Here is a 12,932-nt window from a genome sequence, read left to right as displayed (position 1 = left end):
TGCAATCAGGAAAGATTCATTGATTGAAGGAATTGGTGTACATAAGAAAACTAAAATAAATTCTTTTGCAGATGATACATTACTAACATTTCAAAATCCCATAGCTACTATAGAGAGGGTATATTCTCAGTGAATGAATTTGGGAACAATAGTGGATTGCAAATAAACTGGGAAAAATCAGAAATGATGTTATATAACCATAGTAAAGAAGAAATGGATGTATTGAAAGTAAAATATGTTAAAAAATAGTAGATAGTATCAAATACTTAGGTATTGGCATCCCAAAAAATATTCAAGAATTAAAGAAGATAAATTTTGAGGAGTTAAAGAAAGATATAAAAGATAAAATGGATAAATATGGAAAAGTAAAATTATTATGGTTTGGAAGAATTGCAGCAATAAAAATGAAAGTTTTACCAAAAATTAATTTTTTGTTTTGGATGATCCCAATTAAGTTTTCGGATCAAGAATTAAAGGAAATACAGAGATTCCTGGAGGTGTATTGTAATGGAGGTAAGAGAGCAAGAATAAGTAAAGCATTATGGTATGAACCATTAAAAAAGCTAATCTGTATTTGTGACCTTCAAATTTTTAACAACAAAGAACGGCTGTGACAAAAAAAAAGATAATAATCTGGGCTGTAGACGAAGAGAGAATTATAAATTTCAGGAAAAAAACTTTTTTGAACAGATATTTGGGTTACAAATATCTATTTAATTGGGACTCTAAAGCTATTTTCAGAGAAAAGAAAGAAAGAGAAAAACTCAAATTCTTGGCCATCATGGATCAGACACATGTAGAAAGGACATATTAAGAAAACATAAATACTTCACAGGAGGAGATATATATAGTATACTGCAACTAATTCAAACAACAATGACTTTAAACCACAAAGAAATCCAAAATAACTTTGAAAATATAAATCAATCTATTTCTAAGTTAACTCTACAACAAAAAATTTCCCAGAAAATAACAATAGAGGAGCAGCAGATAAAACAGATAAATGGATATAGAATTGAGAATAGAGACTTAAAGATGGAACTTAACAAAACAAGGAAACATTATTTAATCCTAGTGGGGGGAAAATCACAAGAATTGGAAAAAACAACTTATCCCTTCAGTTGGTCCCTCATGACTTATTCACTGCCCAGTTGGGTCAATGCAATGGTTCTATATGGGACTGCTGTTTAAAGACCTTTTGGAAGCTACAGCAGAATGTGGAGTAATGGACATGCCTCCGAATGCCCATCTGTCACCACTGCTCTATGAGCTGGGCTGGTACCTGGTGAGCTTCCAGATGCAATTGAAAGTGCTCATTATAATCTATGGCACAGGGCCTAATTATTTGACAAATTAGCTTCCTGGATTCTGTTTATCTGTAAGATTAGACAAAGGTGATGAATTGCAGGTCCCATCTATTAAACAATGCCATCTATTGGGACCCAGGAAATGTACCTTCTCTGTCACAATATTTTTTTAATTTTTTAATTCCATTTATATCCCGCCCTTCTCCGAAGACTCAGGGCGGCTTACAAGCTTAGCAGTAGCCTTCATTCTATGTATATGCCTGCTTATTAGGGCTTTCACACACACACACACCCCAAGCGGCATTATTACAAAGTCAGCTTAATTGCCCCCAACAATCTGGGTCCTCATTTTACCTACCTCGGAAGGATGGAAGGCTGAGTCAACCTTGAGCCTGGTGGGATGCGAACCTGCACTAATTGCAGGCAGCTGGTGTTACTTAAGGAGGCATTAGCCCACTGCTCCACCAAGGCTCAGAAATCTGTTTAGCTCCTATCTTAATAGTGTTCCACAAGTGCTTAAAAATGTGGCCTTCTCCTAGCTGTGAATTAGTCACTGGTGATATATTTTGAACAATATGTAGAGTTTGGTTAGTGTTGATAATCATGATTTGTTTTGTCTATTCTTGTTTCTTTTGTGGTGTAATGCACCCAGAATCACTCTGGAGTTGGGCAGCCTTAAATCAATCAATTAGTAAGTAAATGTTATTACAAACAGACTATAAAATCTTGAAAAGTTGTAAAGCAAAGCATTCATGGACATCTGAATTCATGCCAGGCAAATGTTAATCTTTCTTTGCCTTATGATTTTGAAATGCCAAGAATCTGAAAGTTGGTATGGGGATGGTAAAGAAAATCAATTTTCTTTAGGGACAGTTAGCTGAAGAAAAAATAAGACTGTTCCTTTCAGACAAGCAAAAATATAAAAGGCCCAGGTAAGGAATATGTTGTTCTTCCAAAAGTATCTTCTGCAGGATTTTCTATAGAAAATTAATTCCAGGAAGATGCTTCAGAGCATTCAGGGCACCTGTTCACTACTATTTAAAGTTTTGGATCTTTTCCTAGAAATCACAAGGAAAAGAGTGATGATACTTGTACCCCCATGTGTTCCAAAGCAGTCTTTCCAAATTATTTCTTCAGTGCTACAAAGCCTACTATCTTCCCACATCCAATTAAGTTTTGAGATGTACTCCAAATTATAAAACTAGAACAAAATGGATCAGTCTAATGAGTGCTTTGGTTGGTTGTATCATAGAAGGATGTAGTTATTTTCCCTCTAGCTTGTATACAGAAGATGCTGGATGGATTCCGAAAACAACATTTTAAGAACACAAGATGCAAAATACCAACATGCAGAGTTCTAACACTGAAGATTAAGAAGTGACACATTCCATTCACCAAATGGGAAGAACAAATGAACTCTTAGGACCCTGAAATTCTATGCAGGATATGATGATTTACAAATACTGTCCATAGCAAATAAAACCTTCCTGAGCTTTCCTAACAACATAGCCCATTCTTGTAACAAGGCAACCTAGACAGGTTTCAGATATCAAAATCAAGCCTACAATACCTACAAAACGTTTGTTTCAAAACAGCTGTTGAGGGTGCTAAGCTAAAAATAAATCAAATTGTTCCATCCTACCTCTTCTAGCAGCTTCTTTCTCTTTCACCTGAAAAACAAAGACAACTTTCCTCGATGATGTAATTCAAAATTCAGGGGTCGGAAAGAGAGGGGGGGAAGCTATATTAAGAGTACCCGGTGCTTATTAGTCCCTCCTCTCCTTTCATACAATGAACGGCAAGGCGAGACATCCAGGCAAGTTACTGAAGAAGCGACTGGGCTTGGTTTAGGCATATTGCTAATGTGTAGGAAATGCATTCTCACATCATATTAGATCAAAAACAAACAGAGCAATGCCTTAATTTATATCAGCCAAGGTTCTGTGGTGCCAGTGTCTAGGCTGGTGCCATCCTTGAGGGATGCTGGGGTTAATAGGCTATTATATTATGCATATTTGGTGTTACCAAATTCACTATCCAAGATAAATTTTTCCGCTTGCCTCGGGAGCAAACCAGTCTTTTTGCAACAATTCAAGTTGGTTTTAAGCTTCATTTAAAATTAATGGAATAGATGAATTCCAGCACTACTGCTTTTCATTTCAGTGGGGCTATGTCAAGAATACTCTCCCTGTGCCCCTGAAATGTAATGATGAATGCCTATATTGATTTGCAAGTGAAGATTTATTTACTGTCTGAATTTTATGGTTATCTTTGATATTAAACAAGGTTGTGGAATATAACAGTCTTCAGTTTAGTGCTAGTCAATTCTGCTAGCATTTTCAATCTTTACTATCCCGATCAAATTTAGCCAGGCAGATGGGAGCTGTTTAACTCTATTTGTTAGTCTAGTTTAAGGACGAGAAATTGCAGAAAAATACATTAGTGTTAGACAAAGGCCTGACAAATACACTGTGGAGTGCCTTTGCAGAGAATTAAAATAATGCACAGGAATCAAGACAAAACACCAAAAGAAAAAGGATATTCAGATTAGTTTTGTTTTTGTTACTTAAATATTCAAGTTCTGTCTCCCCAGTCATTGACAGAGGGAATAGTGCCATTAGTTAGGAAGCAAATCATTGCATCTATTGGTCTGTCAATTATTTATTATTTATTCATTAAACTATATTGGACACCCAATTTCAATGGACTCTGGAAACTGTAGTTTCAGCACTGTTGCTCCAGCCTTTAATAATTACCATAGGTCAGTGTTTCTCAACCTTTTATTCACCATAGACCCCCTTTAAATATTTTTGTAGCCCGGATCATGGGCACGGACCCACAAGACTTAACTCAAGATTTAAATCATAACATTTCTGTGACAACATTGTAGTTCCCCCCAGGGATCCAATGACCACAGGTTGAGAACCACTGCCACAAGTGATGGAGCTTATGAATAGCATTTTCTTTGTATCCAAACATATACAAGCCCAAAGGATGTGTTTAGCAATTTCAAGTCAGTTCTCTACTGTCCACAGTTGTTGGGTACTAAAAAAATGGACCTATTCATTAGCTTCCATTTCCTAAGAAGAAAAATTGGATTTTTTTTAAGTATTTAAGAGATAAAAAGATGTTATTCTGGGAGTGCATGTGTCAAACCTGACTCAACTCCATAGTTGCACCTGCTCTCGCTCACATTTTGCCAAACAGCAAGGGGTGGGCAAATTCCTAAGGAGGGAGGGAAGTTCCGGAATGCAAGGGTGTCTTCTGTTGCTGGCCAGATGGTAGATACCAAGGTCAAGTTATGAAATGTTTGTGCAGCACAGTCTTTCCCCAAAACAAAAGAAGTGAACCCAATTGGTGAACTGCGGGTGGCCTGGCAGGGGAAAAGGGGTTTTACCTTTGGGGCTTTCGCGGGGGAAAAAAATCCTAGAACTGCTTCTGTTGTATCTAGATGGTGGCCCAGCAAGCCGAGTCCCGCTTTTGAACCCTTAAGCAGGGGAAATGGCCAGTGGTGGAGTACGTCCAGGTGGCCTAGCCAGCCGCCTTCCTGACTTGCCAGTTTGGCTCTAAGCAGGGACTCCTGTACAGACTGCTAGATTTATCGTAGTCCCCAGGATGACTGAGCCCATGGTCCTAGGACTAGCATGGTAGAAAAAGTGGAAACCCTCTGTGAGCTGGGATAGAGAAAGGTGGCAGATGCAGAGGAGAGCCATTAGTAGGCAAGAGCCAGGGAAAGTTCAAAAGACCACCTCTGGGCCTGTGGCTAGAAAAGTGAAAGCAGAAATCGCAAATTCACTAAGAGGACACAGTGGATTAGAGCCACTGATTCCAGCAGAGTATTGTGACCCAGCTGAGGTCTTTAGCGAAAAGGAATCAGATGTGCTCCCACCTCACTGACCCAGCGACTGTACGATAAGAGAGCATACCAGGAGCCCAACTGCCCAAGCCAAAATTGAACTCTTTGACCACCCCCACCCCCACAGAGATGGACCCACTCCGAGCATTTACAGATAAGAACCTAGTGAGAGGGTTCATCCAGCCAGCATAATTGAGGATGGCAGCCCCGGTGCTATTCAAAGAAAAGAAGGATGGATCCCTTAGATCTGGGGTCTTCAAACTTGGCTCTTTCATGACTTGTGGACTTCAACTCTCAAAATTCCTCAGCCAGGCACACTGGCTGAGGAATTCTGGGAGTTGAAGTCCACAAGTCATAAAAGGGCCAAGTTTGAAGACCCCTGCCTTAGACTATGCATCAATTAGAGAGTCCTGAACGACATATGTGTGGAGAACATATACCCTCTCCCCCTTATGATGGACATGCTAGGCTATTTAGCAAAGGGAAAAATTTTCACGAAGCTGGATCTGCAGGAGGCGTACTACCAAGTGAGGATTAAGGAGGGGGACGAGTGAAAAATGGCCTTTAATGCCCCCCCTAGGCTGCTATCAGTTCTGAGTAATGTCCTTCAGGCTGCAAGGGGCCCTTGCTCTGGTCATGCAACTGATAGATGAGGTCCTGCATGAGCATCTGTACAAGAGAATCTTGGTGCACTTGGATGATATATTAATATACACCGAGACCCCAGACAAACGTCTGAGCCTTACTCAGAAAACTGCAGGAGGCCCAACTTTACATGAAGCTTTCTGAGTGTGAATTTCACAAGACTCGCTGGGATACCGGATCTCCAATGAGGGAGTGGACATGGAGCCTAGCAAGGTGAAGGCAATACTGGAGTGGGAGCCCCCTCGAACCAGGAGGCAACTGCAGTATTTCCTGGGTTTTGCAAACTTTTACTACCAGTTCATCCCCACTTTTGCGCAGATAGCCCTACCGATCACCAATCTGCTAAAAATGGGTGGGGGGGAATGAAACCAAAAGCCACCCACAGCCATGTTTGAAAAGTTGAAGTCCCTGTTCGCTGTGGAGCTGGTCTTGAAGCACCCTGGCCCAGAGAAACCGTTTGTGATACAGGCTGATGCCAGTGATGCAGCAGTAGTAGCAGTCCTATTTCAAAGGAATGCCAAAGGGGAGTTGCAACGCTGTGTCTACACGTCTCGCAAGCTGTCCGACACTGAAAGGTGCTCAGCAATCTGGGAAAAGGAGGCTTACAGTGCCATACTTTTCTATTAATACTTAATAAACTAGCAATTTTGCTTGCATTTTTATTCTAATGATGTTCAACAGAAAATTTATATTGTCCATAGCAGCCACACACACATTTACGCTATGGCAGGATTCTTTGTTCTAGCATACAAAATTTCTTGTCTGCTATTTTTCTGCCATTAAATCTATTCAGAAACCCTTTTTACAGCTCTTCATAACCTACTTAGTTTTCATAACTCATATCTGATTTTCTATGAATCTATTAACCTCTCCGCTTCCTCCCTGGAGGTCATAGGATACAATACGAACTCTTTCACAACCCCACTCTTCAATTCCTTCCATCCACAGCAAGAACTATGTGTACACCTGCCTCTATTCTTCCACCAGTCAGTTTACACAGAGACTTTTGGGGGAGGGATGTTGCTCAAGTCCAAATAAACAATATCATTTATCTACATATCACTGATGTTATTTTTAAAAATAGACCTGCTAATTTTTATTCAGCAAAATATCTTCCATTTAAATCCCAAGCTTTATTAATATATTTTACCAAGTTGCCTGGAAAATCAATTATAATATCAAATGGATAACTTCTGGTGCTACATTAATCTGAAAGCTTCTGAATTAAAAGCAGATGTAATGACCAGGTATTTATTTTTTAAAAAGTACATATCATGTATTGCCTTGTATTCTCACCAATATATAATTATATAATTGCCAAATAAAAAACTATCGCCATTTGGTTTCTATGTAGTCATATTAAAAAGTTAGTACATCCCTTGCAAGTTCTTTGTTATATTATATGCTGCTCCTTTCACAAAACATATCCAGATGGTATATGTAGAAACATATTTTATTCAGAAAATATATAAAGATAATGTAATTGAACAAAAATGACTTTGCAATCATTTATTCAACAAAAAATTAACAGATACCGTATGCCATTTCCTTCTGTGGAAAAAGTAAGTACATGCTTGGCTTTACTGCTTGGCATTGCCCTCTTTGGCAGAAGCAATCTCAAATAGCCATTTTTTATAATAGTCTAACAGTGACATCAAATTCATGCAGAATTTTTCCCTCTCTGTGAGGTTTATGGTGTTTCTTCTTGCAGCACAGCCCATTTCAAATCACTCTGCAGCATCTCAATGGGAGTTAGAGCTGGGCTTTGAGTGGGCTATTCCAGAATCCTCCTTTTTTCCAGCTATTCTTGCTTGATTGATGCTGTCCCTTTATCCTCAAGCCCCCCTGGATGGAGAATTTATAGTGGATTTCTGAACAATGAGCTGTGCAGACCCTGATGTAGCAAAGCAGTCCCACACCGTAACGTTCTACGTTCTTCTACGTAACATACTTTGCAGCTGCTATGAGGTTCTTCTGCTGTGAACTGCTGCCTTTGGCTTTTGCCTAGCAGCCCTCCTGGTACTATGGCAAAATAACTACCTTCACCTCGTCTGTCCAGAGCAGATTGTTCCAAACATCCTGATCCTCGTGTAGGTGTTTATCAGCAAACTTTACTCTTGGTCTCATGTTCTTTCTGGAAAGCAAAGGTTTCCTCCTGGCACACCTCCCATGTAGATCTAATTTGGGCAGCTTATTTCAAATGGTAATCAGATTGACATTAATGGTGGTGAGAGTTATGGGATGAAATTCTGGGATTCTTGGAGAATTCTTTCGGCATCTTGCATTCTGCTCTCAGGGTGAACTTACTCAGATGGCCTGGCTGGGCAAGTTGGCAATTGTTTGAAATCTTCTTCACTTGTAGATCTTCAGAACAGTGGAATGACTGATGACCAATGATTTGGCAATTTTTTAAAATCCCTAGCCCGTTCTAGATTCACAGACATCTACAATGTTCTTTCTGAAGATCTCAGAGAGCCCTTTTCAGCTAGGCATGGTGATATCGCGCACTTCAACAAGAAAAAGCAAATGAAATGAAATGTTCAAGGTTTCAGTAAAACAGGTTTCTCCAAGATCATCTGTAATAATGTTCTAATCATCTGCACCTGCTCTGGCACAATACACCTGATTCAAATGTTAGGTATTTGTGGAAGTGATAAATGTAGGGATGAACTTAGTTTTTCTACGTGCAAAATTGGTATTTCTTTAAATTATGCAATGGAGTACAAAAAGTAAAGGGATATGATATTTATTATGTTAGTGTTGTTAGTGCGCTCCCACAGAGAGGGCCTCCTCAGGGTGCCGTCGGTCAGAGAGTGTCGACTGACGACCCCCAGGGGGAGGGCGTTCTCTGTGGGCGCGCCAGACCTTTGGAACCGTTTACCGGTTGAGCTCCGGACGGCTCTTGACCTTCGCTCCTTCCGCCGTGATCTAAAAACTTATTTATTTGAATCAGCTGGCCTGGTCTGATGGGTTTGGGAATTTTAATATTAATTTTAATTAATTTTATTGTAATTGGGCTTAATATTTAATTCTATCTTAACTTTTGTACATTGTATTTTTTATTGCATTTATTGCCCTGTACACCGCCCTGAGTCCTTCGGAAGAAGGGCGGTATAGAAATTAAACTATTATTATTATTATTATTATTATTATTATTATTATTATTATTATTATTAATAATAATAATAATAATAATATTATTATTATTATTATTATTAAATGTCTCTCCTGTATGCTGAAATAGTGAAAAAGACAAAAATTTCAGCAGGGTGTACTTTTTCACATGATTTTATAGGGTTTATTTTGCATTCCTAAGTAAAGATCTCTGTGATCTTTTTACCCTGACCTTTAAAATGTTGCATAATTTTCCATATTTTGACATATTTTCAAGCTTTTGCTTTTGACAGTTCTTGACAATTTGTGAAATGTCCTTTTTATACCCTTTGTGAGGTTCTCCAAGTCTGCACATTTACAGTACTGCTTGATTTTTCTATAGCTTTCAATATATTTTTCATAATTTTGTAATTTGAAATATTCAGGGTATTCTGCTATACATATTACATTTTATGCTGCTTGCAAATGTTTCTGAGGAAGGATCACTGTCCAATGAGACTCTGAATACTATACAGCCGCTTCTTTCTGTTGTCCTAGAGTTCCAAGCCTTATTGCAGAAATATTTTGTTAAACTTAAATAAGTTGCCATGTCAGAGACAGGGAAGCCACTTTTTACAGCCCCTTTCCCAAGGCTGCCTTTGGTTTCTGTCCTTACATCAACACTGTCTCCATAGGATTAAAAATTAAGATCAATAACAAAGCTAATTTTATTAATATACTGTCCATTATATTATTAAACAAGGAATTTGCTAAGCAACAATCGGGGGAGGGGGGGTGTATGGACTGAAAGAGTGACTGGCCCAAGGTCACCCACCTGGCTTTCCTGGCTAAGGCAGGACTTGAAATCGCAGTCTCTTGCTTTCTAGCCTGGTGCCTTAACCACTAGACCAAACTGGCCATCTTAAATCCCTTAAAAGCAAGGATAAATCCCACATTTCGCCACTAGCATCACTGTGAAATACTTTTTATTCAAAGACAATTACTGTAAGAAAGATCTGATTCTTCTTCCTAGTGCTTCCTAGCGCTATGCCAGGGTCTGCTTAAAAAAGGTCTGATTATATATGCCAATATGATACATCTGGATTAAAGAAACGGACAAAAACAAAACAAGAATTGCTTAGTGAAGGAAGAATTGTACCATGACTACAGGTAGACTTCAACCATTCATTTAATGACCGTTCAGTTACTAAAAAAAGTGCCATTGACTGTCTTGCTTAGCAACAGAAATTTTGAGCTCAATTATGGTCTTAAGTCAAGGACTACCTTGTGCTTGCAAACAATTGTAAAATTATTGTAAAATGATTGTAAAAATAAAAAGCAATTTTACAGTAGAGACCCTAGAAATATGACAGAATTCAGAAAATTGTGGGAATAAAATTTGAATCAAAACCATAAATACTGTTAGATATTATCCCAGAGAATATAAATGAAAGGCACCATAATTTATCAGGATATATGTTCTCAGTGACAAAAATCAATATGAGACAATACAGAAAGAGAAACCTTGCCATCGCTACTGATTTGGGAGAGTTTTTTCTAAACTAGAGAAGTGTATGCAAAAGCTTTTCTGATAAGGAAGTTGCTCTTTTATCAGCTTTTACAGGTTGACAGACTGAAGGCCGCAAGGCTTTCAAGGAGAACCAGCCCTCTTGCAGAAACCAAGCTTAGTGTAATGTCCCTGCTGCTTGTAAGTCCAACTCTCTCTGCCCAGCATTCTATCTTTAACTCCCTATTGAAATCAGCAGTTTCGCTTATCTGTCTTAACCTCTTATACAGTCTCAGGTCTGTATATTTTGGGGCAATGATTTTTGGCATTTGGCCTCTGTACAACTGCCACTGAATTTGAAATGGAACGCTCAAGACACGAGCAAAATGAAGTCTTTCAGCTTTAATTCAGGGGGGTTGACAAAAGGGTGTCATTAACCATTGAGGAATTACAGCCATTTTAATACACCCACCCTCTCATTTTGCTGCCCAACCTTTACCTCTATTTAATTTTGCATGGTACCTAATCCTTCCAACCTCGCAACCGTGTACAATATTCACTTCAAGACACAAAAGATATTTCAGGGCAAGGGCCTCATCAAGATTACTTTCCAACTTCACTATACAGCACCCATCCTCCTTCAGTTTTATTTTAGGATTTTTAAGTACTGTAATCAGTAACTGAGACCAGCTCTGGGACTAAGCAATGCAGCTGTAAGCGAGCAACGTGATGTGACCGTGCTGACTGACGAGAGCCGTTGTGGCGGGCCGTTGTCATCGGCAGGCGATTCCCACAGGGCTCTCAGTCCCTGCTCCTCCTCACTGCTCTTCTCTGAGCAACATGGAGGAGGGATCTGACCCAAGATCCAAAGAGTGTCACAACTGCCTCTCCCGGTTTGAAAATTACACTTCTCTGGATGCCACCTAACACCACACTGCCAGCTCATGTTCTGCTTGAAATCTATTACATCCACTTCTTGTTCAGTGACCAAGTTCCATTCCAACAATCAGGCTGTTCAGTGAAATGGTCACTAAATGAACACATGACAGAGAGAGAAAAAGAGACACCGTAAAGATCGCTGGTTGCTGCTGCTTCTTTTAGATATCTTGTACAGCCACACTAGCATTACTCTCACTGCACTCACTATGTGTTATTGTCAGGCACATGAAATTGGGTTGTATATATGTGTGTCGGAAAATGATCGTTATTGCTGCTTATTATTTTCTTATTTGTGAATGGTCACTAAATGGCCACCCTCAGCAGCCCCATGGTGAGATGGGCAGCAAATAAATTTAATAAATAAAATAAACTGAAGTACTACTAAATGTGGAGTGAATATATTATAATTCCTGACCAACTGATTTCTGTTTCCTAAATAGAGAACTGTAAAGAACCTTTTTAAAAAAAATTCAGCTCATTTGTCTAAACTACCAAGATCATTGTTGAACCTTATTTCTGGCCCGCTGCCTGTCTGTTCATGGACCACGAGCAGAGGGGCAGGCGGCAGAATGCCAGACCAGGCCTCGACTGAGGCCAGACTATCCTGAGCAGGGGCGGCTGAACAAGAGCCTCCTTGCTGGGGGCTCAGCACCACACGCCTTGGCCGGCAGACCTGCCCGCTGTGCTGACAGAGCTAGAGGAAGGGCAGGATCTGGCCCTAGAGAAGAAAGTTTGCCAGCCCTGTCTTGGGGGACTAGTACCCAGCCAATTGTGTTATCGTCTACATTTGTGCTAAGCAGACGTCATTAATGGAAATGTGGAAGAGCAAGGGCCCCGGCACCAACCTTGTGGCTCCCCACTGGATGTCTTTTTCCCGTCTGATGAGGAATTGGCGACTTTGAGCCAGCTATACACCCATTTGATTATCATGCTGTTTTTCTGCCCTCAGCAAGCGTGCTAATCAGCAGGTCATGGGGGACTTCTCTGATCCTTTGCGGAAGTCAGGGTACATTATTTTTGCAGCACTTCCACCATCAATTCAGTAAATAATTCAAGAGAAAGATTACTCAGGTAGTATTTGAGCTTCGGATGGCCCAAGATCTCCAGTCCTTTCGCCGCGGCCTCAAAACACTCCTTTTCCACCTGGCTGACCTAGACTGACAGGGATTTTAATTATATTTACAATTCTAACTTTATTCTTTAATTTATTTTAATTTATTTCAAATTTTATTTTTTAATTTACTGTACAGAGACCTTTAAGTTTTGATGTTGTTAGCCGCCCTGAGTCCCTTGGGAGATAGGGCGGGATATAAATCCCATTAATAAATAAATAAATAAATAAAATTTGTTCTTGACAAATCAGAACTGAACGCTGGTAACTACTGAATAGTTTCCACAAACCTATCCTAGAATCTTGCCAGGGTATCAATATCAGACTAACTGAGATTGTTATCTTTCTGAAGATACTGTAAGGATGTTTGCTCTCCTTCAATAATTTGTCACTTCTCAGTCTTCCTGGATTTCTCCAGAATAATACAGGCAGTCCTCAACTTACGACCACAACTGAGCCCCAAATTTCTATTGC

General features: G+C 39.5%; 1 protein-coding gene across 4 annotated transcripts in view; it reads right to left on the bottom strand.

Annotated features, from left to right (window-relative positions):
* Positions 1-12,932, bottom strand: part of PIAS1 (protein inhibitor of activated STAT 1) — a gene marked incomplete at its 5' end in the record, with an annotated part of 88,469 nt that overhangs the window by 62,717 nt on the left and 12,820 nt on the right. Inside the window, one exon of one of the 4 annotated variants that reach the window (XM_083371530.1) lies at positions 2,950-2,977. The exons of the other annotated variants lie outside the window; for them this stretch is intronic. The remainder of the gene's footprint in view (positions 1-2,949; positions 2,978-12,932) is intronic. 4 annotated transcript variants of the gene reach the window in all.

The sequence above is a fragment of the Vipera ursinii genome (genome assembly GCF_947247035.1).
Source record: "Vipera ursinii genome assembly, chromosome: 11".
Lineage (NCBI taxonomy): Eukaryota > Metazoa > Chordata > Lepidosauria > Squamata > Viperidae > Vipera > Vipera ursinii.
The sequence above is the reverse complement of the archived record's forward strand: the minus strand, read 5'-3'. Positions and strand labels throughout refer to the sequence as shown.